The following is a 25,502-nucleotide window of genomic DNA, read 5'->3' on the forward strand; positions in this document are numbered from 1 at the left end:
CATATTATTACCTTTAGAAGTCCCATGTACAGAGGCCAACATGAAGATTCATGTAGGAAATTTGATTTCAGTTTTCAGTGTAATTCAATCCTGAACGCTTCCTCAATGGTGAAGCTCTGTGCTGTAACTGAATTTATTTTTATAATGTTTTGTGCTTGGCTGTGCTGTTGTCTTGGCTAATGATTTCAACATTTTAAAGCATATAAGAGAGCAGACAGGGAAGTCTCTGCACGGAGATGTTGCTGCTGTTTATCTTTCATGGAAGCTTATATTTGGAATATATTTGTGACTTCCAGCATTTTTACTATAGATGCAAAACTGGGAAGCATACAAAGTCCTTCGTCTGATCCTTGTAAAATGTCATGAAATACTCCCAATGTGTACAGCCTCTTTGAAATGGAGGATGCATTGATTTATGTGTATTTCTGTTCTGTTCCACGACTGAAATAATTGAGTCCCTTAACTATTCCTTCCATTTATGTTGTGTGTGAGAGGGGTTCTTTCTGTTTTTATTTAATGTCCAACTTAAGAGCACTACTGTAGATACACTTTTAGAAAAACGTGAATTCACAGGTAGTCATTTTTCACCTAGTTTCATTAAGAATGTGTTCATGCACAAACTAGGACAATCCTAGAAATAGATTATGTTGTAGATGTGAAAGTTAAATGAGTTTGCCTCTTATGTCATTTATCAACACAGAACAAAATTTCAGTGAGAAAAAGTGGTGGGTGGAGAACAAATCAGGAGACAGGAATCTTTGGAGAGGGAATAAAAGAGACTGCACCTCAGTACTAGGCCTCTATTATTCACCCAGTTTTATTTTAGCTTAGCTCCACATTTTTCTAGAGAATTTTCTTGTTCTGAAGCCTTTGGAGCCTTCTCTTTGAGAGGAGAAGGGATTTCTTGCTTTGAGCATATCCCGCCTTCCGTTTTTGAAGTTGCTAGCCTGCCTTTTTTGGTCTGGGTGTTTGGCTCATGAAAAGTTTTGAACAGATGCAAGTTTTATAGGGTTTTGTTTCTTCGATTTAAAAAAATTGATTTTACCTTATGTTTATTCCCTTGTGAGGCTCAGACTTTGCTTTTCCAATTTTCTCTTTATTTTTATCTGAACATATTTTCCTCCTTGAAACCTGGAGTTATCTTTTTTCAGCTTCCCCTCCTGACTCTACAGAAGTCAGATTCACAGCTCCCTGTTTGGATTGGTAGCTATATAGAATCATAGAACTGTAGAATTGGAAGAGACCCCAGGGTCATCTAGTCCAACTCCCTGCAATGCAGGAATCTCAACAAAAGCATATATGGCAGATGGCCATCGAAACTTTGCTTAAAACCTCCAAGGAAGGAGAGTCCACCACCTTCCAAGGGAGTCTGGTCCACTGTCAAACTCTTACCATCAGAAAGTTCTTCCTGATGTTTAGTAGGAATCTCCTTTCTTGTAACTTTAATCAATTGGTTTGGGTCCTAGCCAGAACTACTCCAGGTGTGATCTGACCAAGGCAGAATAGAGCAGGACTACTTGATTGGGACACTGTACTTCTGCTGATGCAGTCTAGACACCTAACAGTTACATCTTCCAGCCCACATTTTACTAGCTTCTCTGCAAGATGATCATGGGGGACTTTGTCCAGCACCTTACCAAAATCAAGATACACTACGTCCACTGCATTCCCCTGATCCACCAAGCTTGTAACTCTTATTAAAAAAAAATGAGAATCATCTGGCATGATTTAGTTTTGCTAAATCCATGCTGGATCTTAGTAATCATAGCGTCCTTTTCTAAGGGCTCACAGACCGACCATTTAATTGTCTTTTCTAGTATCTTCCCTGTCATTGATGTCAAGCTAACTGGTCAGTAGTTATGTAGGTTTTCTTTTCTTTTCCCCCTTTCTGAAGATGGGACAACATTTCCCTGTCCCCAGTCTGCAGGGCCTTCACCTGTTCTCCAATAAGTCTCAAATATTATAGACAGAGGCTCTGGTATTACATCAGCAAGCTTCTTTAGCACCCTTGTGTGCAGCTCATCAGGCCCCGGATATTTGAATTCCTTAAAAATATCCAGGTGTTCCCTTACCACCTTGGGCTGCAGCTCCCTCCTTGCATCATTTATTCTGTTATGACTAGGTTGGGCACTGCTTTCCTTTTGGGTGAACACAGAGGCAACGTAGGTGTTGAGCAGTTCCACCTTCTCTGTGTCACCCAATAGCATTTCTCTGTCTTCTCAATGCAGAGGACCAATTACTTGCTTGTTCTTCCTCTTGCTTCAAACACAGCCAAAGAAACCTTTGAAAATTTATTGTTACCTCTCTTGCAAGCCTGATCTCATTATGAGCTTTGGTCCACCTGTGGTTCTCCCTGCAACTGTTGGCTACTATAATTCCTCCATCCTTAAAATTTTTAACTTAAACTGCTATATGGCTGGGCAATTAGAAAGTTTCTAACTAGTTTGGAAGTTTTAGAAGGATGAAATTCAGTAACTGCTTGGTTAATCTAATGTTTTTACTTTTTGCAACTGATTCATACATTTAAAAAATTCTTATATTTCAATTATTGCTGTTTGTATATTTTTATCACTTCTGTGCATTGATTTAGATAAAACTATCCTGTTAATTTTATTTTTAATCTTAACTTTGGTCCCTTTCTGCCATCCCAACTCACTGGAGTAAAATGCAAGAACCTATTTTCAGCTCTTTGTTAGACCACAAACTACCTTATCAATTAATTTATGCGTATGTGGATGGTTATCTATGCACATTACATGGGTGTATATGTAGTTAGAATAAAGGGCAATATAAATAATTACAAAAACAGATATTTTATTGGCATTATTTTATAAATAGCATAAATGGGTTGTTAACTGACATTGTCAAGAATGGAATAAATCCTGTTGATCTTTGCTGTGTAAAATAAAATAAAAAATATTTATTTCCAAATTGTTTTTATAATATGCATTCTCACTTCCCCTTTTTAGAAAATATGTATTGAAAGTTTGTTTTCAGCTACAAACAAGATGCAGTTGCCAGACTGAGTGCTCATGAGGAAGATATAAGGCATTCTCCCCGTAAGTCACAGCAAATAATACAAGAACTAACAGCACACAAACCATTTCTGATCCTTCTGCAACTACAGTGATTTGCACAGGAAAACTTAGATAGGGAGTTCAATAAATCCCCCTTCCAGTTTACCCTTAGCACAAGGGCACAAGAGCTGTCAAACACAGCTGTGGGAGCACCTTCTTCTCTTCTCTGATGCTTATCTGAGTGCACCTCTACTGCCCAAGACCCCAGCCTGCTGACCTGGGCTCTAAGAAAAGTTGGAACTGCTGGATATGTTTATTTAATCCTTGAAGATATTTGTAAATATTAGGCTTGCGTGCCAGATCTGGTCAGAGCCCAGATCTGAAACTGAATCGGGCCCAATTTGGGAAACCCACCCAAAGCGATCCTGGACTGTTATGAGACAGAGTATTGGGCATCAAGTGGCAAGAAGGAGGGGCAGGCTCTGCAATAAACCACAAAGGGCTGTTGACCTTACATTGAATTTGGGTTTTTAAACTCTAATTAAACATGCAGTTGGGAGGCAGCAGAAAGGCCACCATGTCTCACCTACCACATTTAATAAGGGCTGGCCCCCAAACTTGGGCCTAGATCTGGGTCTGGTCAGCCCAGAGTTACAGCTACTCATGGATCCAGGTTCTGAATGGGATGTGGAGGAGCGTGGATCAGCCTATTGCATACTCATTTTCTTAAACAGGTGATTTCCCCCATGACTTCATACATGACCTGAGGCTGCAGTCCTACCACAGCCACTGACCAGTGGAGTTTCGTGGGACAGCAGGACCACCACATGCATGTGGCTGCCCAGGCAAGGCAGAAGGTGGGGAGGCCTGGAGCTTGCACAGATTGGTCCTAAGACTGTTGTGTGATGGTAATGGGACCAGCTCAGGATCCAACATATCTTGGTCTAGTTAAGCCCCTACCTGGCATGAATGCCACATTTTGAGGCCTTCTGTTGGCTGAATTGCTGCCAGTGGTACTTCCGGCCACTTGCACATTCAATGGGTAGGAGAGGAAGCTCTGGGAGGTATGCTTGGGTGACAGAGTTGGGCGGAGGGATGCCTTCTCTCAGTCCCTGCTCACCACAATGCAGCGTACCTGTCTCTAGATGTCTCTTTATGTGGATTAAAGCGGGACACAAACCATGGATTAATAATCCGTGGATAAATGTGGGATATCGGGGACTTTCCAGCTGTAAAATGAGTATAACACTTATCTTCCTGTTCATGTTCAAATTATATGAGTAAAAACTGTAAAACATGTCACATATTAAGGAATCCATTCATCAAAACTGGGTGATAAAACAACTATTAATTTAATTTGGGCTGCTGAAAGGTAAGAGAATCTGGTCCCCCCCCAAAAGACTATTTGCTAATAAGAATTATAGTATGGTATCAATTCTGTGAGACACTGACATCAATCAGGACAATGATTAGATTTCCACAGCCATCTTGTTTCTAATGACCAAGAGAACCTGCCATTAGATAATTAGAAGGAACTAGGGATCTGAATTTGGGGGCAATTGACTCGCCAGAATTCAACTCATCCTTCATAGGCTGTGAATTTGGGTTCTTTATGGTCCTTTCCCATTTAGCTAAAAGCAAGATATGATTTGTGTGAAGTGTATATCACAGCTACATTGAGCAGTCAGAAAGAATAGCATTAAAATTAGTATACCAGCAGTGGAGGAGGGTGGAGAAACGGTTACACAAAAGCTTCACAGAAAACTAAGCTCTGCAGAAATCCAGCTTCTGATCTTGACTCAAGGCTGCAAAACTGTGAAATGCTTACAAAGGAAGGAAAGGGACAAAGCAAGAGATGAGAGCAGATATTGCAAAACGGAGAACCATTTGGAATGTGAATGAGCAGGAACAAATATTTGAAAAGGAGCAGACAGCTGGAATCGACAGTTGCTAAAGCCAGCAGAATCAATGGGAAGTGTATTTGGAGAAGCTCACGTTACTCATTCATGTTGCTTTATTACCGCATGCTCTCCCTTTTCCTCCACAGAATAAAGACATAACTTTCATTGTAAGACTTTGGGCCTTTTCACACACTACGCAGAAGCAAACACAGGTTTGTGACTGCGGGTGACTTTTCAAAAGATGTGGATGCTGCAATGAAACAATGCATTCCTCTTCCTCCATATTTTCAGGTCTTATGCCAAGGAGAGAGGGGCATACATATCCCCCTCTGGATGGCTGCACGTTATATCCATGCAAGGGAGGAAAAACCTTCCCCCATAAAGGAAACGTACATGCTGCAGTCCAGTTCTATGGCCTGCAAGCTTGGGCACATAGTCGTTGGTGGAAAGATTTCATCTTAACATGCAGTGCTACATTCACCCCATACATTTAAAACACTATTATACCACTTTAAGAGGGACACAGGTGGCGCTCTGGGTTAAACCACAGAGCCTAGGACTTGCCGATCAGAAGGTCGGCGGTTCGAATCCCTGCGACGGGGTGAGCTCCCGTTGTTCGGTCCCTGCTCCTGCCAACCTAGCAGTTCGAAAGCATGTTAAAGTGCAAGTAGGTGAATAGGTACCGCTCCGGCGGGAAGGTAAACAGCGTTTCCGTGTGCTGCTCTGGTTTGCCAGAAGCGGCTTAGTCATGCTGGCCACATGACACGGAAGCTGTATGCCGGCTCCCTCAGCCAATAAAGTGAGATGAGCACCGCAACCCCAGAGTCGGCCACGACTGGACCTAATGGTCAGGGGTCCCTTTACCTTTATACCACTTTAAACAGTCATGGCTTTCCACCAAGGAGCTCTGGGAGCTGTAGTTTGTGAAGGTTGCTGGGGGGGGTATCATATTTCCCTGCCAGAGCTACAGTTCCCAGAGTTCCTTGTGAAGAGTGATTGGATGTAAAACCATTATCTTGAATAACCAGGTTAAAACCAGGTAGTACTGACACCATAGTCCCCCTATCTAAGCCAAGGGAAATTCAGGCTATGTCTGGATGTACTTGGGATTCACAAAGGCAAGGACCAAACAGTCCACTCTCTGTCTTTTGAACCCCAAGTGCCACAGCTTACTCAGTAGCATAGCACCAAGTAGTCAGGTATCAGATTCAGAGCCAAGCTTAGTCCAAGAAATCATACCAGGATAAATCCAATACCTTATTACACCGCTTATTACGCAGCTTATAAACGCAGGCATGAGAACCCATTACCAATAAAAGGACAATCAAGAAAAAGGGGTAACATTGTAAATTGTAAATTTGAGGACAGAATAGAAAATAACAACACTAGCCCACCTAATACCAGCCATGAGTGTCATTGACCCCATTGAACCAACAAGCTGCATTCAGGCACAAGTAGGTGTTTCATAACAGGGGCCATAAGATAAAAATCAGAAACCATCTTTACCCAAAAAAGACCTGGAAGCAGAAGGGCAGATAATGCTTAGCCAAGCAAGGCCTAGGGATGTGCTTCCCAGCAGTTGAGGGTATATGTGCTCATTGACAATGCAGCCACTCAGCTAATTTCTACACAGTCATAGTAACCTTGATGCCATCTTGCATCAGACATTCACAGGTGTCAAGATAATAATAATAATAATAATAATAATAATAATAATAATAATAATTTATTTATACCCCATCCATCTGGCTGGGTTTCCCCAGCCACTCTGGGCGGCTTCCAACAAAATATTTAAATACAATAGTCCATTAAACATTAAAAGCTTCCCTAAACAGGGCTTCCTTCAGATGTCTTCTAAAAGTCTGGTAGTTGTTTTTTCTCTTTGAAGCTGATGAGTGGAACTCTCTTTCCCCAGCCCCCAGGGAAAACTGTACCCAGAATGCTGAATATGTTTGTAGCTCTTCTACTTTTATCTGTAAGCCACCTTGAACTCCTCTCAGGTAAATAGGTGGAGTATATAATAATCATAATCATAATCATAATGATGATGTCATTTTAAAATGAGCCAAAGAAAGAGGGATTCCTTTGTCAGTATTGGTGCTTTTCCAGATCTCTCTCCTTGTCTAGGACATGAAATTTTGGTACTTTTCACTGGGCATCACCCCCCCCTTTCAGACTTCCATGCCAGGAATGAGTAGAACCAAACAAAGGCAGTGCCAGAAACTGTGCCCAGATGATCGTGAGATGCTGGCATTATACAATATTGGGCACAGTTGTATTAAAAGCCACAGAAGGGTGTAACATGATCCATGGGGTGCAATTTTCCCTATCCATCCCATAAATTGAGTTTGTCAAGGCCACAAATACAGCTAATTAACCCTGCTGAAAAAGTATAAATTGCTCTGTTACAGGAACCATTTAATAGTCAGAGTTTGTGGTACAGGAGGGAAGAGGGGAGCGCAACCCCGCTTTGTGACGAGACCGCCAGTGTGGCATGACTTGCGGGGAGGGAAACAATGCCCTAAGGGGGCGGGGATGTTGAATGAAGAAATTAAGAGAACTGTGGCTTATGCTGTTGCACATAGCAATGAGTCCCATAAAAGTCAGGACAAAAAGAAAGAAAGACCCAGCACTTTTTAAGCAATTCCCAGTCCAGCATTCTTGCTGGTGCTGTGGTTTATTTATGCACCTAGAAGACTCAAATGCAGGATTCTCTTTTGCCTATGACAAATAAACCAGCAAGCTGCAAAGAACACCGAAAAGATAATGCTGGTGGCAGAGGAATCATTGATCTTCCTTAAACTAACATTAATTTTAGAAAGGCAGCTGGAGGGCTGTTGGTCTGCTCCATACAAGCTGACAGCAGTAAATTGGAAAACAAAGCTTGACATCTTTCCATGCGTTCCTTATTGTACGGCAAATTTTTTATAACACCTTGGTTCCCGGCTGGCTGTAAATTTCACTTCATTAAAGATTTCACATCTGGAGCATAAATATGCACTCTTTAAAGTAATTAGCTCTTGGAGTAGTCTGTCTGCAATATAAATGACAACAAACCCCAACACAACTTCTTTGACTGAGCACTTTGGTGATAAAGTTTTGTACAGATGTGAACTTGGAAAGATATCCTTTATTGATGCAGCCGAGTTGGGAGCAAATTCGAATGGAGGGGAAAGTTTGACCAAATTAATTATAAAAAGGACAGCACGAGCTTGAGGAAGATCCAGAAAATATACTGGGCATTACCTCACTTTCTAGTTAGGAAAATGAGTAAGAATTGGATGTATTTTTTATTAATTGTAGCTTGAAAGGGCACTGCTTCTTCCTGCTGCCCTCTGATCTGCAGTCTTGATTTTTCATCTACCATTCCAGACCTCAGTTATATCAGAAAGGCTTTTGTAACACAATAGGGTTTATTACATTAAGTCTAATTGGCCATGATCCAGGATACTGAACAAAAGAAACAATAGCACGAGCACATCCATATTTTGAAACTTGATTAATTTTCTAAAGATTGGTTATTATTATATATTTATCTTACAAAAGAGATTGAGAATAACTCCAGAGCGAATGGGCGGTAGAATGGCAAATACAATTCAATGTAAACCACTTTAAAGTGATACATGTGGGTACAAAATAAAATGTTATTTTTGCATATGTGCTAATGGGGCCTTGAAATGGTGGTAGCTGACCAGGAATGAGACAATAGACAGATGTATGCAGATGGCAACCCAGTGCTCAGCAGCTTTGAAAAAGGCAAATTCCATGCTAAGGGATTATGAGGGAAGGAATTGCAACTGCTGACATCACAATGGCATTATAGAAATTGATGGCAAGACCACATTTGGAATACCGTGTACATCTCTGGTCCCCTCACCTCAAAAAGGGTATTGTAGAGTTTAAAAAGATTCAGGAAAGGGCAACCAAAATGATCAAGGAGATGGAAAAACTGCCCTGTGAGGAGAGGTTGCAGTATCTGGGAATTTTTATAGAGGAAAAAGGTGAGTAGGAGGTGACATGACAGAAGTTTTTAAAATTATACATGGAATGGAGAAAGTGGACAGAGAAATGTTTTCCTCCCTCTCTCTTAACACTAGAACTTGTAGACATGCCTTGTAGATATCCAATGAAGCTGAATGTTGGGAGAGACGGGATACATAAAAGTCAGTACTTCTTCACACAATGCACAGGAGGCAGTGATGGCTTTGCAAGAGGTCTAGGCAAATACATGGAGGAAAAGGCCGTCCGTGGCTACTAGACATTGTGGCTGTGCTCTGCCTCCATGGCTGGAAGCAGTAATACTTCTGAATACCAGCTGCTGGAAACTGCAGGAGCAAAGAGTCCTCTTATGTGTGGGTCCTGTTGGCAGGTTTCCTACAGACATCTGTTTAGGTGCATAAAATTTCATAGTTCACCCATCTCCTATTCCCCCCTCCCCCATCCGCTGTGACTGTGTATATTTAAAAGAACTAGACATGCTGCTGGAGGTTGTAGTCTTACAAGAGAAAGAAAAACCTGTAATCTTCCAAGTTGTCAGACAAAAGACTAGAACAAAAATTACAAATGACAACTATGTACAGAGCATTTCTCTCTTGCAAGGCAACCGGTTTTCATCCTAAGATACTAAAATTGCCTGAGAATCACCTACCTCATGGTTATATAAGTTTGCCTCTGATGTAAGGCAGAAACAGATTTTATAAACCAAACCAATAAATAGCCAATTAATCCTTAACAATTTATAAGGAGCAGAATCTTCATTTCATTAAAGTTACTAATCAATACCTATACCCATTCAAGAGACAGCAGTGAATAGGGAGACTTGGGTTCATTTCCTAACTACCAAGCATGGATGGTATTTCTATGTAATGAAATCCCAAAGGCAGAAAAGATTTAGGTGGAGTTGAGCGGAACCTTAGTCTTCCCATCACTTCTCTGTTCCAAACTATCCCCTTTATTGCCATGATAGAATATCCCAACAGCACCTTCTTTCATATGTTAGTGAGTAACTATCTACCCATCTGAAAATCAAAAGTGAAATCACACAGGCTGTGGAAATAAAGGACAATCAGTAAAGAGATTGGTAACTGAACAGTTCAGGCTTGTCAGGAAAGAAATCACAAAGGCAAAGGTGTAAATGGGTGACAACTTTCTGGAGTTGTTAGACATAATTAGAAATATGTCAGAAATAAATGGAAGACCGAAAGCTACATTCATGTGCTATATTTTCCTGTAGCCCTTGGTTCAGCAACAATTTAAGGGATGTGGAATTATAAAGGAGAAAATGGACCAATGCTGCTGCTTTGGGAACATCACAATGTCTGGCCTGGGACATTCTCCCAGTTATAGATCTTTCCCTTCTGCACCTATCCACCGCAGGAAGTCAGATTTATTATGACAGGCTCACAATAGCTTACTTGCCCCCTAAAAATGAAAATCTGAGGAAGATAAGCTCCACCAGCTATTATTTTTATAATATAATCTATCTAATAATATATCCAATTTTTATAGTCATTAATACTCTGACCACTTCTTGAAGACATAAGAAGAGTTCTACTTGATCAGACCAAAGGCCCATCTGGTCCAGTATCCTCTTCTCCCAGTGGCCAACCAGATGAGTGCAATTTTCTCCACTTTTGATTCTCGCAAAGAAAGGTGGGCCATAAATTTGTTTATATTGTACAAAACATGGGAACATAGGAAGCTGCTTTATCCTAGGTTTGGCCATTAGTTCATCTAGCTTAGTATTGTCAACACTATCTGGCAGTAGCTCAACCGGGGTTCAGGCAGGGGGAATTCCCAGACCTATCTAGAGATGTTGGGGTTTGAACCTGGAACCTCCTGGATGCAAAGTGGAAGTTCTACTGTTGAGCTATGGCCCTTCTGTAACTGAAGCTATTGATAGACTTCATATATATTCTTGTCAGAACTTGAAGCAGGCATTTGATTTCAAATGGAACACTCTTTGTGCTTGGTAAGCTTGGAGGAATCTGTAAATTGGCAGATGAATTTGTTTGTTGATTAGGAATTGTGAAACCAAACATCAAACTCTCTAAGTATTGTTGCATTTCCAGCTTGATCTGTAACCTTTGCTATAGGAAACAGGCAAAAATGCAGGCATCAGTGATACTATCTGAACATTTCCTCAGGATACGGCTCACATAGATAGGAATAAACATTAACATATATAGTGTTTTTCTCCACAATTGTATACCAACTTATGATTTTCAGAATTATTTCCTTCTACATTTTATTTACATTTCCCACAGTCATTATTGTAAAAAATGAATCTCAATGCATTTTTAATCTAACCCTATTTTTGGAAGACATATGAAAATTGAACCAGAACATAAAGGGAAGGTTTACCTATAGTTGTGTTCAAGACTAGACTGGTTTTGACAAATTCAGAAGCTGCACACACAATATTATGGTTATTTATTTTCTGTGTTATTCTCATTTGGGCATCCATGATACATTTGGAAACGTAGCCTCCAGTGAAGAAATGTCAGGTTCTGTTTTGCAAAGAGGAACTTTTTCTACATATATTACTGTCTGGTCATTTTTTCTACCTTTTCTTCTGAAAGGCATTACAAAGTTTACAATTCATGCACAATATTGGGTTCAGGAAAGATTACGGCTAAGGCAAATTCTGGTTTTCAAATATCTGTCAGCTCAGATTCCATTCATTAATTTGAGTGAAATTCTCACCAGTTTATAGACTTACTATATTCAACTAGCTAGAGCTTATTTTTTCTAATGATAATGCATAATCTCGTCTCATGCATTTAACAGTATGTGTGAGGGCTTAAACTGAGTAGGGGGGCAGTCTGAGAGGTGTGTGTCAATGAGGGACATCCCAGTGTCTTCCACCCTACCTGCTTTTCTTCAGGGTGTTGGGGAATTCTAACCATGTTCAGATGGATGGGGTTAGAATCCTCATTTCAAACTGGAGCTCTGATTAGGGGAAAAAGGAACAAAGGAAGCTGCCTTAGACCATTGGTCCATCTCCCTCAGTATTGTCTACACTGACTGGCAGAAGGTTTCCAGAGTTTCAGGCAGGAGTCTACACCTCAACAGCCCTACACCTGGAGATGCTGAGGATTCAACGTTCGACCTTCTGCAAGCAAAACAGATGCTCTACCACTGAGATATGGCCCTTCCCCTCGTGCAGAGTTTCTGATCTGAGGGAAGATTGTTACCATATTCAGCTGGTTAGAGCATTTCTTCAGGCCTTCATAGAGGCTCCGGAACATGTGTGTCTGTACGTTGGGGGCAGGGCTTGCAAGCATATCCCCATGCCCAAACATTAAGCCTACACATATATTTTTTTTGAATGCCCAAAGAAAGCTACATGTTGTGGCTCCCAAGGCCCATTTTCCCATGCCAAGAATTAGAACTTTCAAATAAAAAGGTGTTGCTTCTAGTCCACATGTTTGCAAAGCTATCGTTGAAGATGTGATTGCACACATATTGATTAAAGTTTGCAAAGAGTAATGTTTCTGAATAATGACTATTGTTGCACACACTTGGAATGATGAGAGACTTCAGGGGTTCCTGAATTTACCCAGGGTTCAGTTTCCTTAGAGTGAAGTTCAGTGGAGAATGTAGTGTTTTTAGGATATATGGGGTTGCTTCCCGGGCACTTGTCACTATGGCAACACACCTTTTCTTTGCCAGCTCTTTAGACATGTAAATAGAGGGTTTTTGCGGCCTGGCGAGGGCCATTAACTTAACAGATAGTGGTTTAACCACTTCAGCAGTCTTTCCTACTATAATCTACTATGTTGTAGATACAAAATCTACAACACTGGGACCCAAGGGCATAATTCAAATAAACCCACCAATCTTAGAAAATATAAAAACCATCGTAATATATATTCAGGATCCCTAATGTTCTTGAAAAAGGCAGGTAAACCACATCAGATGTACACAACTAATGTTGTCTGGTTTTATTGTTGTAAACTGCTGTGGTATATTTTTATGATACAGTGGTATATAAATGTTTAAATAACTAATAAACAAACAAACAAATAATACCCCTGCTTTGCTGCAGTTTTCTGGCTCATGATATGTCTCTGATATGGTCCCCAGTGCTGAACAAATTGTTCATCTTTGATACTTGATTAAATGGCAGAAAGATTTTTATTGTTGTTAATCCTTATGTAGGGTTATAAATGTTTCGCATGTTTTACTCTCTTCCTAGCATGACGCCTTTCAAAGCTGAGTTGGGCTTCCCCTTGCTAGCATGACGCCCGTGCCTTTAATGACAGGCAGGAGAAGATGAAGTTCATTTCAGCATGAAAATGATATGAAAAGCCTTGTTAAATTTCTGTCAGGTAGGTGTTAAAGGAGTAGCCCTCCCAGGAAATAATTGGCAATTACAGAAGTCAAGGTTAACTATATAAAACCTGATATTTACCTGATGTTAGGAGACAAAGTTTCCTCTTGCAAGCAGCAATGGACAGCATGACAGAGCTGCACCATTCAAATTAAAGGCAAAGCTACCTAGTTTGCAGTTTCCGAAATAATACACGGACTAAAAAAGGCATCCTTCGAAATTTTCACTTCTCTGAATTTTTCAACCACTTCCGCAACTAAGTAATGTGTACAAAAATGCATAAACTGTGTGTTAAAATGCACATATTTGTGCAAATACAGTGGTACCTTGGGTTACAGACGCTTCAGGTTACAGACTCCGCTAACTCAGAAATAGTACCTCGGGTTAAGAACTTTGCTTCAGGATGAGAACAGAAATTGCCGGGGGGGGCAGCAGCGCGGCAGCAGCGGGAAGCCCCATTAGCTAAGTGGTACAGTGGTAAGAACAGTTTGAGGTTAAGAATGGACCTCCAGAACAAATTAAGTTCTTAACCCAAGGTACCACTGTAACATACAAAAATACATTACGTTATGGGAAATTGCTTTGCACAATGTGTGCATTGGACAACACTGCATACAAAAATGTGTATTTTAGAATTAGAATATTCACACAAAAATGCTGGTGAACTTCCACGAGGACTTTAAAAGAAAAAAACGAATTGGCAAAGTGATGTGGGAATGTGGAAAACTGAACTTAATATTAGAAAAATGAGAAACTGACAGAAACTGAAATTGACAGATTTCCCCATCCCTATCCTGGAGTAAATAATTTTTGTACTCTACACACTTTCAGTTTGCTTCTTCTTCTACAGGTGTGGCTTGCCAGTTTAGTCCAACAATCACCCCTTCTGTAATAAACCCTTAACCACAGAATGTAATGCATGTCTGTTAAAGTAAGATGTATTGAGTTCAACTTCCAGAGTTTAGAAGTAAGCGTTGAGAGTTTAGCTCAGTCAGTAGAGCCTGAGACACTTAATCTGAGGATTGTGGGTTCAACCCTCACATTGGGTGAAAGATTCCTGTAGATGATCCTTGTAGTTCCTTCCACTTCTACAGTTCAATGATTCTATTCCGCCTTTATAGATGGTTCAATTTCAGTTTCCACACTAGGGCTTCTGCATTCTAATTATTAGCACATCTGATCTGGTCCAAATTTAGCCAATGGTGAAACAAATACAAATAAGCCATGGTTTTTACACCATCGCAATAAGCGATGGTTTTTAAATTGTACTCTCTAAAATGTGCTTAGTGAACATCACAGCAACTAAATACGTTTTTGCTTGACATGCCATAGCAGAATAAGTGTTCGATCAGTATTTCATAGCATGATACAAGAAAACAGGGAAATGGTTTATATTTGTTTGATAAGGTTAACATTTTTTAAGACACTCAGAATAATTCTCTTTATAAGGCATGTCAAAGTAGCATGTCATTATCATTGCATAGTCACTCCGAACTGATGAATCTAATTTTCCGTAAGACTGACCGCTCTTCTGAGATTTCTGCGAAAGGCTGAGGGGATGCAAAATTAAATATACTGATATAATATAGTGCAGGTATGAAAAAACAGTGCCACCATTAGTCTGAGTTGCACTGCTGCATTCATTTTTAAATATTGCCAAGATGCTGTGTAGGGTATACATGAAAATATGAGTTCTCATTAATGACCAGGCCAATTTATGAGAAAATAAATAGAGTCTGGGCCTTGTGCCAATGGCATGTATCTGAGAGGCTGTAGAAAGGGTCCTAATGCAAGGGTTTATGAGACTATTTTAGGTAAGGTCTATGTGCAAGTGCATGTGTTATACATATCATGATACAAATGCCCACTTCAGTGTATCTCAAAATTTAATGATGGTCTGCAAAATCCTCAAAGGATGGTGATTATTGTAAGCCATTGCATATGCTAGGAGCTCTGCAACGCCTGCCTCACAACAGGGAGGGCAAAGGGTAAGTCCTGGAGGTACTTGGCATATAATTATCTTTGTGCTTTATTTGTGAGCTCTCTCTTCAACTGCAAACGGAATGAAAGGACCTAGGTGAGTTGCCTCACAGAGCCTAGATAAAATAAAGAGCTTAGGAAAGATTTTTTTTTTTAATAAGCTCACTGACTTCGGCATCCAGTATCTATTTCACAGTTTCTTCACTAGGGCTGCTTGTAAAAACCTCTTTCTGGGCTAGGAGCAATAATTCCCCCATCCATGATCTGATGAATGAGAAGGCTGATCTGGTCTGTACCATTGAGACCTGGGTGGGTGAGCAGGGTGAAGTTGGTTTCACCTAGCTGTGCTCACTGTTGCCTATTTGCAGTATAGTAACGCTGCAGAGAGCTTGCTGGGGAGACCATGAATTAAAAAGGGACTTAAAAATAACTTAAACAAGGTTTTAATTACAAAAACTCCTTATACACTAAATACGTCAACAAACAAACATGACCCAACCACCAACCCATCCCCCAGGGTAATGGGAGAGCTAGGTGCTGCTCCTTATGTACTACATCCAATTGCCTACACAGCTTAATCAATGCAACTCAGCAGCACCTGCTATGTTTCACAGCTGTAAAGCTGGGTCTCATTATCTTGCTCTGGGCCTTGCTCTGGCCCCTTAAAGACATACACATCAGGTGGAACAATGATGAACCTTTACATTTAAAGTAACCATTCAACATTTCCCCTGCGGTTCATCATTGTGGAACAAAAACATAAAGCATACTTTGTACATGTCTTTCATGTGTAACCTTTGGAAGTGCTTTTGTAAAAATGTCCGCAATTTGATTGTCACCTGGAACATATTCAAATACAACCATTTCGTCAGCAATTAGTTTCTTTACAAACTGTAAACGTAATCTTAAGACTCTAGTGCGCTGCGTATTAGTCTCTGAACACAGGATAGCAAGTCCGCTCTGGGAATCAAGGTAAACTTTTACTGGTAGTGTTACTTGCATCTGTAGGTCTGCAAATACTTGCAGATACCATTCCACATCACGAGTGGCCTGAACGCATGCACATAATTCACTCTCTGTTGTGGAGAGACAAATAATGGTTTGTGTCTGGGACTTCCATTCAAAAGGACAACCGTTATAACAAAACACCATACCAGACACACCCCTGCAATTATTTTGTTCCACTGCATGAGATGCATCACAGAAAATTTCAAAACCTTTGTCAATACTTGATGTAAACTGCAACCTATAATGTTTGCTATGTTTAAGGTACATCACCACTCTCTTAAGAGCAGAGAAACATTGCGTAGTGGGCTTTTCCACAAATTTTGCCAGAAAGTGAAAGGCATAAGTTATATCTGGTCTTAAGATTCTTTGAATGAAATTTAGCTTGCCTATAGCAGAACGATACAAAGTTTTGTTAGGAAATGGCTTATCTTCACCTGTAAAGGTGAAACCACACACCATGGGCATTAGCTTCCCATTTGCATTTTCTAAACATAGCATTTCAACAAGATCATCAATTTTTGCAGTTTGATGAACTAGAAAAGATTCATTTTTGCCTTTCTCAATTTGCATGGATAAATAATTTTTAGCTATGCCTAATTCCACCACATCAAATTTCTTCTGTAACTGTGTTACTACCTGCTCATATTCCTGTTTAGTTTTTGTAGAAATTAACACGTCATCTACATACACACATATTTTTGCTACAGAGTTTGCCCTTTCCTTTATAAACACACAATTGTCTGCCTTTCCCTGTGAAAAACCAATATCCAGCAATTCTTTTGCTAAAGTTTGGTGCCAATTCCTTCCACTTTGGTGCAGACCATAAAGAGATTTATTTAATTTGCATACCAAACCTTCAGTCGCATCTATGCCTTCAGGAACACGCATAAAAATTTGTTCTTTTAAATCTGCAAACAAATATGCAGTTTTTATATCTAAATGATAAACAGAATGTCCATGTTGTGATGCATCTTTTAACAAAAGCTTAACTGTTTCATATTTTACACTTGGTGAGTAACACAAATCATAATCTTCGCCTGGAATTTGTTGAAAACCCCTAGCAACTAATCTTGCCTTGTACCTTACAACTTCATTTTTGTCATTCATTTTAACTCTATAAACCCATTTTGAATCAATAAGTCTCATATCTGGGGTTTGTGGTACAAGAGACCAAGTGTTGTGCTCTTTTAAAGAAGCTATCTCGGAGTTCATAGCTTTATACCAATTTACAGCTTGGTGCTTAGGTAATTTCTGAACATCATTGTAGCTTTTTGGCTCAAAAACCGCCTTATTGGCATACACAGTATTAAAATGTTCATCTGCAAAACATTGTGGCTTCTGCCTCTTTCTATCTGAACGTCTCAGTCCGGAAGGAGAGTCAGACTCCTCAGACTTAACGGGCCTAAGTGAACTACTAGTTTCACGTTGTAAATCATCATTGTCAAACTGAAGAGATGCCTGTGGGCTAAGCCCACGGTTGGAAAACTTAAGAGAATCTAATCTTCCCTCGGGTGCCTGTGACTTTAAATCATCAAACAAATTATCAGATTCAACAGGCTTTTCGTCTTTTCCCATTAATTCAGGAGCACCATTTCCTGCTGCTGCTGCTTCTTCCTCCTCTTCTTCCTCAGTATTATCTATACCGTCAGTATCTTGGAAAACAGCAACCCCATTCCAATTTACAGTTTGTATCATGCTTCTGGTAATATGAAATTTGCCAGTTGCTGGTATGTAAATTCTGTACGCCCCCTGCTGGTAGCCCAGTAATTTCCCCTGAACACTACGCTCACCCAATTTCTGCTTAGCGGGATAATGCATAATTACATTTGAACCCCAAATGCGTAGGTATTTCAGATTAGGACGTTTTTAAACAACTTCTCATAGGGGGCGACATCTAAACCAGAATGATAACTGCAATCTAACATAACAAAAGGCATTGAGCGCTTCAGCCCAAAAGACTTTGGGCAGATTAGCATCGTGCAGATAAGTTTTAACCCCTGCCTGCAGGTCACGCTGCACAACTTCAACAAGCCCATTTTGCCAGGGACTTCGGGGGCAAGATAACTCATGAGTAGTCCCCTGTGCTTCCAGGAATTTCTCAAAATCCTCAGAAACAAATTCCCCGCCCCGGTCAGAAAACAGGTTCTTAATAGGTTTGTTAAAGTGCGTTTTTACCCAGTTGCAAAAAACTTTATACTTCTCAAATGCTTGGGACTTCTCAGCTATTGCATAAGTCCAACAATATCTACTATACTGGTCTATGAGAGTAAGCCAGTACTTGGAACCTCCTAATGATGGTGGGAGTGGCCCAACTAAATCACAATGTACATGCTCAAATGGCTCAGTTACTTTCCTATCTGAGCACCTACCCTTGCATGCAACCTTAATCTTATTCTTGCAACAGGATAGACATTGCATGAAGAATTTGCATGGTTTTAAGTTGAGGCCATTAACAATATTCTTTGTCTTAATTACATCAGCAAAATTCAGATGTCCCAGAATTCTGTGTGCCTCATGGACACACTCAGAATGTGGCCTTACATTCCTCAACCCCTGGCTTGACTGTGCTGCTCTGCAATTTATAGGCGATTGTGAGTAGGTGCGAAAATACAGTCTATATAAACCATCAGAGTCCCGGGCATATAATAGACGTTTGTTCCCTTCGAAAAACTCACACATTGACTTTAAGAAACGCACAGTTATGCCTTGACGAGCAAAACACCTTACTGACAATAAATTGTCCACTGACGGGCAGTAAATGCAGTTCGCTATAGTAATGTTTAAAGTGTCAAGTTTAACAGTACCCCTGCCAAGCTACTGCAAGACTTGTGAATTGGCTAAATGTACATTACCAATTTCCTCTTCGAAAGAAATAAACAAGCTTCGATCGTTGCAAACGTGCTGGGATGCACCTGAGTCCACAATAAAAGAATTCCACCTGGCACCTTTAATTCTTTTACGATCTGTTGTCCGAGCATGAAAAGCTCGCAGCTCATTTCTGTCTTTACGGTAAGATGTCGGCTGCTGGGCTGACGACCGTGACTGACGAACAGAAACAGACTTGGGAGTACTTTGCTTTCTTTTGGATCCGCAGTCCTTTGCAAAATGTCCTTGCTTATTGCAGAACCAACAACGCATGGCAGCTTTAAATGCAGTTGTATCACCACAAGTTTGCATATGGCGTTCCTCATTCTTTCTGGAAATAGGAGTGCTTATGGCACAAGCCTCCCTTCTGTCCAACTCACCCATTAATCTTGCCGTTACCCCTTCCACAGTTAATTGTGCTGGTGGAACAGCAGATATCTGGCTAGCTATACCATCAAAGTCCTCGTTAAGGGAACAAAGAATGATAAAAACATACTGAATATCAGGTATCTCCATGTCCCTTCGAATTAATTCGCAGCGTATTGCCTCCAGACGTTTCAAGTGTGCTGCCAAATCACCACCAGGCTGCAACTTCGTCTGGTACAACTGCTTGAAAAACGTCAATGCAGATGCTGACTCTTTTCTAATATGCACTGCTGCAAGACTGTCCCACATTTCTTTGGCAGTTTTCTTATTCCTTATATAAACTACTTGCTGGTCGCTGACTGCCAAATTAATTATCGCCCTGGCTTTCGCATCTCCTTTCGACCAAGCATTAGTTACAGGGTCAGGAGGGTCATCAGTTACATAGGTCCATACATCTCTAGAGGTCAAAAGCGCCTCCACCCCAAAAAGACCATAAACTATAGTTCTCATCTGTCAGCTGTGGGAAGACCAGAGCCTTCTCAGCTTCTGGAACCCGGTCAACCATTCCGGAACTCTTCCAGACCCACAGAACTATGCCAACAGGAGAAGGAGTTTTCAAACCTTTCTCAGAGTCCAAAAATATGCAGTCCTCCACTCAGCAGCTGGGCCCATAACCAAAGATGTTGCCTATTTGCAGTATAGTAACGCTGCAGAGAGCTTGCTGGGGAGACCATGCATTAAAAAGGGACTCAAAAAATAACTTAAACAAGGTTTTAATTACAAAAACAAAAACTCCTTAAACACTAAATACATCAACAACAAACCAGACCCAACCACCAACCCATCCCCCAGGGTAATGAAAGAGCTAGGTGCTGCTCCTTATATACTACACCCAATTGCTGACACAGCTTAATCAGTACAACTCAGCAGCACCTGCTATGTTTCACAGCTGTAAAGCTAGGTCTCGTTATTTTGCTCTGGCCCTTTCTCTGGCCCCTTAAAGATATACACATCGAGTGGAACAATGATGAACCTTTACATATTAAGAAACCATTCAACACTCACCTGGGTACTTGGTGCAACACCAGGGCAGAATCAAGGGATGGAGAGGGGGAATTGCTGTGGCCTATAGAAATTCTCTCTCTCTCTCTTTCTCTCTCTCTCTCCAGGCTCTCTGTCCAGTTCTAAGGTGGGGATCTAGTGTGTGTTCCTGGCATTGGGAACATTGGTTCCACCACACAAGAGAGCTAATGCAAGGGAAATTTCATATTACCTCACACATACACACACCGCACCATCCCCAAATCTTCTCTTGAGTGTTGGGGGAAACCCAGAACACATTGGGGACCAGAAAGTTGGAGAACCTTCCATTAGACAAGGAGAAATCCTTGCACTAGTAGAATTTTCTCATGAGCGCTGTGTTGAATACAAGTCTTAATAATGATTCTAAAATGCATCTAAGCATGGCCACTCATCACCATTAAAAAAACTGGAATTAATCCAAATTTAGATACATCTGCTGGTGACACCTGTCAAGAACAACTGTTCTTGACGACATTTCCTGTCCTATTTACCTACAAGGGCATTTGTAATAAAACCTTCTGCAGAACCATAAAGAAACAGTACAGCATTCTAATCTGGTTGGTCCAATTCCTTCATGTAGAAACCCAACTAACACTTTTCAACTGTTTTTCTTTTTTTAGGTGCCTGATATATTTTCCTGCTACCAACACTTAATAGTGAAATTTGGGTCCTGCTTTAATCTACAAGCCCTTCTGTTTCCCAGTGAAATTACTTAGCACACTACAGTGTGAATTTTGTCCTAACTGCATTTCTTTCCCCACCTACCCTCAGTCAACTCAAATTTCAGCAGAGACAAATTATAAAGCTAAGAAGTAAAGGTCAAGGCAAATTGCTACAGGTTATCTTAAATGTTGGTTTCCAGCTCAGTTATTGCTATTTCTCTGGTGGCTTTCAAGTATTTATGAATGTGGTGGTGGAAGCACTCATATGCTCACCTGCAAACATGTTGTCTACTTCTACGGGATGGCCTGGGCAGAGAAAATGAGGACATTAGCTGAAAATATTCATCCAAGTCTCATTTCATTTGATCTTTAAGTTGTTTGCCATGTACAGGTGCGGGCAATCTTTGGCTCTCCAGATGTTGCTGAACGACAACTCCCAACAGCCCCAGATAGCATGGCCATCGCCGGGGAAGATGGCAGGTGTAGTTCAGCAATATCAGAAGAGCCATGGGTTCCCCACACATGGCTGAGTATATGGAAGGTGGGATGGCACTTCACCTTGTCTTACTTTAAATTCCACTGGTGCATGATGAGATAGATGTAGCTGCAGCATCTACCTTGACTCACTAGCTGTTGTAGAGTAGCTGTTGCATTTAAAAATAATCCAGTTGAATGAGGAAAAAAGATGGAACAATAATAATAATAATAATAATAATAATAATAATAATAATAAATACTTCATACACTTTCCTTCAAAGATCTCAGGGTGGTTCACAACAGAAAAATGCAAAATGTGAATACAAAATATATAACAAAATGAAAACAAAGAAACAAAAACAAACCAATAACCCTCCTTCTACTAACACGTTTAAAAATCCATAGAATGCTAATCAGCCAAACAACTGGCTGAAGAGAAACATTTTCGCCTGGTGCCTAAAGCTATGTAATGAAGGCACCAAGCGAGCTTTCCTGAGGAGAGCATTGCCCAAGTGGATGATGTCTTGAACTAGGATGATTTGGATCCACATCATAGCTCAGCCATGAAGGTCACTGACTAGCCCTAGCCAACTTAGCACATTGTCTTGTAAACATGAAATAGGTTGATCTCATTCAGTCAAATAAACAAGATGCCACAAACAGGGCCATTTCAGCCTCTGCTGAAATGGTTTTACCCACCTGTAGTGGAAAATTTGTGAGTTGGTATGTGTGTGACTAGATCTGAGACTTCCACAAAGTCTCCTCTTATGATAACATTGCCATTGTAATTTTTTAAAAAGTTCTTATCTTGAGAGTCTGCATTGAAATTGTAAACTTTACATGAATACACTTATAATGAACCAATTGGTTTTCTGAAATGTCAGCCCTCTGGATCTGATACCACCTAAAACACTTATAGGTTTGGTGGAGGTTTTTGGGTCAGTCAAGGTTGCTGCTCCTTTTGTTCACAATCTCTTTTTTGCAGGAGTTTTCCTTTGCAGAGGAAGGGAATTTTAATTCTTGCAAAAAAAAGGGGGGGGGAGCTTTCATTTATCCTCTGCTTTGCCTCATACAACTTGATTAGTCTCTCTTCAGTATTAAAATGACAGAAGAACAATTAAACAAAAACAAATACAATATTTAGACCAAGGTCTTCAGCAAAATTCTCAAATGATAGGGACACCTTTTATGAAAACTGCACCTTGGAAATTGAGTTACCTGGGAACACAAAGCAAGTAAGTTCTAAAAATTACTGTGTTTGAATAGAAATTCTGGTTACAAATCAACTTCAGGAGGAACTGCAACAGACTGTTGCAGTGTGAAGTGCCCCTGTTCAGGTTCTAGCCATGCCTCTTCTAGGATATTCAATTCCCTTCCTTCCTGGTCCCCCTGCCCCTGATCAGCCAGCCAGTCACCATTCCATGTCAGCTGAACATATTCAGTCCTCATTGGGCTGCACTTGGTTCCTCTCAATAGGATTCCTCCCCCAAGATGATTCCTCCCCACAAGGTTGCAGGTGCCTCCCTCTGGTATGTCGATGGTACTGTTTGAGCTACTTATGAGATGGTACTTGGAGAACAGACTCATGAAGAAAGAGAGGATGTAATGAGATAAAGGTTTGATGTGAGAAGGAATGGAGGATCATGAAGAAGAGTAACAACTGGTAGTAGCTAGGAAAAAACAAATAACAACAACAAATGCCTTGCTGGATCAGACTAAGGTCCATCTCTGTAGCTGATACAAGGTGGTCAGTTTTTAATTTTTTAAAAAATCAAGCATCTGGATGGAACCAAGAAGTGCCAGAGCCAGGATAAGCTCCCAATGCCTGTCACCTTCCAGATATTGCTGACCTACAACACCTGTAATCCTCACCCAGCATGACTACTGAAGAGGAGTGATGGGAGTTCTAATCCATCAATTCCCCATTCCTGCTTTGGACAGTACTGAACTACATAGAATATTGCTTTGATTCAGGGTAAGGCAACCTCCACCTCTGTTCCTAGAGTTGGAATTAACCAAGCTATTTCCCAGTTTTTAAAGCAACAGTGTTCTATTTGTTGAGCCCAAATCCAAATCAAAACAGGGGAAGGGTTTGTCAAACACTAAATGTTCTATGGGTCTAATATGGCTCTCCATCGTATTTGCATAACAGGTTCATCTTCTTTGTTGGTAGCTTTTTGGTGAAACGGAGGACGTTACATTTTCAAGGCAAGAGGGCCGTTTGCATGTTTGATGGATGGCCTGCAGAGAACTTTTAAAGATCAGAATAGATGGATCACCCTTGACACCCAGCTGTGAATCTCAGATGTTTCTGCCACAGATTTATAATGCTAAGGAGAGCACTTGAGCCGAGGGAACTTTGTTGCATGCATAAGAATGAGGAACACAAGAGCATTAAGGTGACCCCGGGTGAGTCTGGCGCGCATGATGCTGGCTCCCTTGCTGTGCGCTCACTCTAGTTGTGTCATAGAGGAACTGCTACTGAAGCCTGTGCTTTATTGATGCTTTTTAAATGATTCTGATCATTAGGGCTCAGCCAGTAGTCCCAGTGTCTGCCTTGTCAAGTACCATCAATATGCAGATAGCATTTTTTAAGCAAGTAAAGCTGTAGGTGTTAGGACGTTTAATGAAGCAATCCAGAAACTTCACACCAGAGCTTTCCATGACACACTAGGCACAAGTCAAAAGCCAAGGAAGGGGTGACTGAGTTGTGCTGATAATATATAAGGCAAATTAGCTCCACTGTGGCCATAACAAAGCATCCCTGAGCAGAATAATTAAGACAGAATCTCCTTAAAAGTCTTTAGGAATGTGATGCACCACCACTCAACCACAATGGATAGTTTAAAGCGTGTTTTTAGTTTAGTTTATTGCCCTTAGGGGAGGTAGGAATGCTTAAAAGTTGTTGTTGTTGTTAATTTAGATTTCTTACTTGTTCTTCACTGTGCTGGGCACAACAGCAACAGCAACAAAATAAAATGGGGACTTCCGGTGCGGCAAAATGGTCACCGCCACAGAAACTATTTATTTCAGTGGATCTACTCGCTGAAGACATAGTATTTACAATGGGACTACAACCTGTTATAAATACTATATCTACAATGACCAATACTAAAATATCAGATATTGAACATCTGAGGTTTGACGGGTGACTTTAATCAAACCTAGTTCACTGGATTTCTGACTAGGTGTAGAAGTGTGATAAGGGTCTTTTGACTAGTTTGAGTGTGGATACAGAAAGTCATGTTACCACCTATTCCACTACATATATACTCCGGATGTACAGGAAAATCCCCCATAATATTTGGCTGGATGTTTCAGGCAGCAACACGATCCTAACACGAAATGGCTGAACAGAAGGTAATTTGGTTCTGTGGTAAGTTATTATTTAATGAATGGTCAGCTGTAAATCCAGTTGACTGGTCTATCAAGTGGTTAATGCACATAGTTGACTTATATGGTCATCACAGTTCACCCTAGCTCTTGTACCTATTTGTCTGATGCCTAGCAGTAAGCTCATGCCAACACCCTCACTCCATTCCAACATGGACCCTTTCTCTATCCATTAAAAAATTAAAAAAATCCCAGTATTTATTCATGTTAGCAAAGGCCTCTTCTGCTTCTCTATTCCAAAGAAAAGGGCTTATGACCAGACACTCCTTTACATCACAGTTCTACACCATCATTCAAAAGCAATAGCCATGGGGAGCTGACCTCTTTTGATGAGGAAGTCCCTTTCTCTGCTAGAAGAGGTTCCCAGGTTGGGCCATTCTATGGCAGCAGGGCAGTTGATACTAATCCTGCATCA

At 40.6% G+C, this 25,502-nt stretch overlaps 1 long non-coding RNA gene across 1 annotated transcript; it reads left to right on the top strand.

Annotated features, from left to right (window-relative positions):
• The first annotated feature begins 8,755 nt into the window (after positions 1–8,755).
• On the top strand, positions 8,756–21,388 carry LOC308462805. The gene is made up of 3 exons (XR_013979366.1): positions 8,756–8,919; positions 13,119–13,251; positions 21,176–21,388. It is a non-coding gene; the product is annotated as an uncharacterized lncRNA (long non-coding RNA).
• The last annotated feature ends 4,114 nt before the right edge of the window (positions 21,389–25,502 follow it).

This window comes from Podarcis pityusensis (genome assembly GCF_964106645.2).
Source record: "Podarcis pityusensis genome assembly, chromosome: 1".
In the NCBI taxonomy this organism is placed as follows: domain Eukaryota; kingdom Metazoa; phylum Chordata; class Lepidosauria; order Squamata; family Lacertidae; genus Podarcis; species Podarcis pityusensis.